The sequence below is a fragment of the Octopus sinensis genome, linkage group LG30 (genome assembly GCF_006345805.1).
Source record: "Octopus sinensis linkage group LG30, ASM634580v1, whole genome shotgun sequence".
Classification (NCBI taxonomy): Eukaryota; Metazoa; Mollusca; class Cephalopoda; order Octopoda; family Octopodidae; genus Octopus; species Octopus sinensis.
In genome coordinates, this window is record NC_043026.1 from 11,076,788 (window position 1) to 11,081,293 (window position 4,506).

Here is a 4,506-nt window from a genome sequence, read left to right on the forward strand (position 1 = left end):
ACTTCCAATCTTACACAAATAACACGTCTGGCCAGGGAAACACTACCTTTCAAGCGAACATCATTAGATAACATTATGTCTTCCAATATTTCATTCCGAGTAAAATGTCGATGTTGTATTAGAACAAACTATACTGTGGTAGATACCATGAGAGATACTCTCATATTGGCCTTTTGGTACAAAATGTATTCTTGTGCTTATATCACTAATAAAACATCCACATTTAACTGGAGATAAATATTATCTCTCAGTATTAATACGACCTCTATCGCTAATACATCGTAAATCCTCGAGTATAATCCGCATTTTTTCCCCAAAATTTAAAGGTCAAAATCCCTAGTGCTTACTATATACTAGGTTAAAAATGAAAATTATTTTCTAAGCAATGTCCAAGTCTCTATTTGCTGGTCCGGCAATGTTTATTCAGACGCATTTTGTGATGTCGGGCGGGAAAATACCTTAAGCTAAGCCTGAAAGCAATGAGGTCATAAAAGAATCATCCATAACTTGCAGTAAGCAACATTATTAAAATAAAGTATCAGAACAGAATAACATATAACAAAAACAATTAGCAAACATATTTACATTCCCATATAACAGTTAAGAACATCACCATTATTGTATTACGGATGCGCGGAAGTGTTTGTTCGACTAGGTGCTGCTGGCTTAATTACACACGGCACAAGTTAGAGAAGGGGTGTGTATTATAAATATGTAAAGGCAATTTACTTAATATTTATTTTTCACTGGCGTTATTACTGAAAACAATATGCACAAAAAAGCTATACGTTTGCATTATGTTATATATGGATGGAAGCACTCCGTCGGTTACGACGATGAGGGTTCCGGTTGATCCTAATCAACGGAACAGCCTGCTCGTGAAATAACGTGTAAGTGGCTGAGTACTCCCAGACACGTGTACCCTTAACGTAGTTCTCAGGGATATATTCAGCGTGACACAGAGAGTGACAAGGCCGGCCCTTGAAATACAGGTACAACAGAAACAGGAAGTAAGGAGTGAGAGGAAAGTTGTGGTGAAAGAGGCAGCAAGGGGATCACCACCATCCCCTGCCGGAGCCTCGTGGAGCTTTAGTGTTTTCGCTCAATAAACACTCACAACGCCCGGTCTGGGAATCGAAACCGCGATACTATGACCGCGAGTCTGCTGCCTAACACTGGGGCCATTGCGCCTCCCAATGTTATATATACAATAACAATAAAGGACGTTACCGTATATTTTTACAAACCAAGGACGTATATTAGACCTCCTTGACTCAAGTTAGAGAAGGGGTGCGTATTATACACAGGGTTTAGGTTTTTCAGAGGTACAGCCTCCTAAAAAATCCCCTGCGTATTATACTCAAGGGCGGACTATACTCGAGGATTTACGGTATGTCTTATAATGCCTTGTGTCTTATAATACCTTATGTCTTAAACTATGTAATATTTTTGTTCATCGCACTACCATTTCTGGTTTTCTACATCTTGCCTATTCCAGTATGAGAACAACTTTATTAAAATGGCAAAAACTTTAACCTATCACATTCGCTTCCACCAAAACTCGAGTGACACACCAAAGACCTACCTAAACTGCGACGGCAATGCTATCACTGCACCTTCGAATGATTTCAGTATAAGGTAAGCTTAATCTTTTTATCATTATTATTATTATTATATTATTATTATTATTATTATTATTATATTACTATTATTATTATTATTATTATTATTATTATTATTATTATTATTATTATTATTATTATTATTATATTATTATTATTATATTACTATTATTATTATTATTACTATTATTATTATTATTACTATTATTATTATTATTATTATTATTATCATTATATTACTATTATTACTATTATTATTGAGTGAGAGAGCAGTTCATGCCATCAAAGTGACACTGGGGTAAAATATACGAAGCCCAATATACCCATCATGACTACCTGTCTGATAAGGGTACACCAGGCACATGCATCACAACCATATGTACGCGACATGGTGATCTCATATCAAGATAAACAGCACATGACCTTGCAGGTGGGGCCCAGTTAGAATTTTCTTCGGGTTGAGTAGCCCATCCCGCTCAAAAGGTCCCTGAATAAGGGTTGTTTAAGGATGTTGAAAGAACCACCCATGTTTCCAGTGGTGAATTATTCAAACCCCAAAGAATCCCTCATTATTATTATTATTATTATTATTATTATTATTATTATTATTATTATCATTATATTACTATTATTATTATTATTATTATATTATTATTACATTACTATTATTATTATTATTACTATTTTTATTATTATTACTATTATTACTATTATTATTATTAATTATTATTATTATTATTATTATTATTATTACTATTACTGTTGTTGTTGTTATTGAGTAGAAGAGCAGATTGTCAAGTGATGTGGACGCCTCTGATGAGAACCTAATAAGGTCCGAAAATCGATTAAGGTTGTTCATTATTTTCAGTCTGCAGAGAAATGGCTAAAATCTGCCCAGTTTATAATTATACCATATATGTTACTCACAAGGCTTTGGCTGGCCTGAGGGTTGTAGAAGAAACTTGCCCAAGGAACCCAGAACCATGTGATTGAGAAGCAAGCTTCTTATTTCTTTATTGCCCACAAGGGGCTAAATATAGAGGGGACAAAAAAGGACAAACAAAGGGATTAAGTTGATTATATTGACTCCAGTGCGTAACTGGTACTTAATTTATCGACCTCGAAAGGATGAAAGGCAAAGTTGACCTTGGCGGAATTTGAACTCAGAACGTAACGACAGACGAAATACCTATTTCTTTACTACCCACAAGGGGCTAAACACAGAGGGGACAAAAAAGGAAAGACAAAGGGATTAAGTTGATTACATCGACCCCAGTGTGTAACAGGTACTTAATTTATCGACCTTGAAAGGATGAAAGGCAAAATCGACCTCAACAGAACTTGAACTCAGAATGTAATGATAGGCAAAATACCGCTAAACATTTCGTCCAGCATGCTAACGTTTCTGCCAGCTCGCCACCAGTGTGGTAAGAAGCAAGCTTCTTACCACACAGCCACACTGGCACCCAAGTATATACACTCAAACGGTCATTCGACGGTCATTCAGAATGCTCACAGCAGCCATATTCCTACTGCTCTATGTCATGCAGGTGAGACCCATATTGGAGTACAGGATTCAAGCCTCTTCTCCTTATCTCCTCAAAGACATACAGCATCTCGAAAGAGTCCAGAAGCTGGCTAGCCGCATGGTTCTTGGTCTCAAGCATTTGTCTTATGAAGAAAGGCTGAAGACGCTCGACCTTTATTCTCTAGAAAAACGCCGACGCCGTGGTGATCCTCATCTTATTCACAACATCATAAGCGGAAAGTGTAACCTCTCGAAAGAGCTGTTCTTCACTCCTCCTGCTCCAGAGCATCGGCTTCGGGGTCACTCCGAAAAGCTCTATCTGCGACGATTTCATCTCAATCGAAGGGAGGGGCTTCCTCCGTCCGGTTGCGGATCCGTGGAATAAGCTGCCGGACGAGATAGTGAAGATCCGACGACCGCTCGATTAGGGTTCAAAGTCTCCCTTGACCACAAATGGCCTGAACTCTTTGCATGAACACACCACCCTTACATAACTCCACATCATAAGCGGAAAGTGTAACCTCTCGAAAGAGCTTTCTTCACTCCTGCTCCAGAGCGTCGGCTGCGGGGTCACTCCGAAAAGCTCTATCTGTGACGATTTCATCTCAATCGAAGGAGAGGGGCTTTCTCCGTCCGGGTTGCGGATCCGTGGAATAAGCTGCGAGATGGTGAAGATGCCGACGACCGCTCGGTTCAAAGTCTCCCTTGACCACAAATGGCCTGAACTCTATACATGAACACCACCCTGTACATAACTCCATGTCCCCCTACATGGCCTTGCTTTTTGCTTTTTGAGCCCAAAAATTAACTAACTAACAGAATCCTTCATCTATTTATTCTTACTCAGTTTCTCTGTTTCTTTGCAGTGTTCTCCAGAATGTGGTTTCCCTCTTCGGCAAGGAACCAGAGATGACAATCACCAAACTATGAAGATATCCGAACTTAAAAACCTTACGACAACTCACACACACACACTATGAAGACAATGCTCCAGCATGGCCTCGGCCATGGACCTCTTAAGACAAAAAAAAACAAACTAAAGAACAAAACAGATTTTAACTAATAACAAGTACAAGAATGGTGGTGGTGGTGGAGGTGGTGGTGGCAGTGATGACAGGATGAAGATGATGATGATGATGATGATGATGATGATGATGACATTGATGATGGTGGTGGTGATGACAATGATGATGATATAATCAATAAAGAGATTTTACAATAAAGACATATAATATAAATATAAAAAACACACACACACACACACACACATATATATATATATATAATATATATATATATATATATATATATATAAATATATGTACATACATACATATATATATATGTGTGTGTTAT

The 4,506-nt window shown here is 37.9% G+C and overlaps 1 long non-coding RNA gene across 1 annotated transcript; it reads left to right on the top strand.

The window, feature by feature from the left end:
• The first annotated feature begins 1,498 nt into the window (after nucleotides 1-1,498).
• Nucleotides 1,499-4,201, top strand: LOC118768560. Its single transcript, XR_005004368.1, has 2 exons — nucleotides 1,499-1,638; nucleotides 4,017-4,201. It is a non-coding gene; the product is annotated as an uncharacterized LOC118768560 (long non-coding RNA).
• The last annotated feature ends 305 nt before the right edge of the window (nucleotides 4,202-4,506 follow it).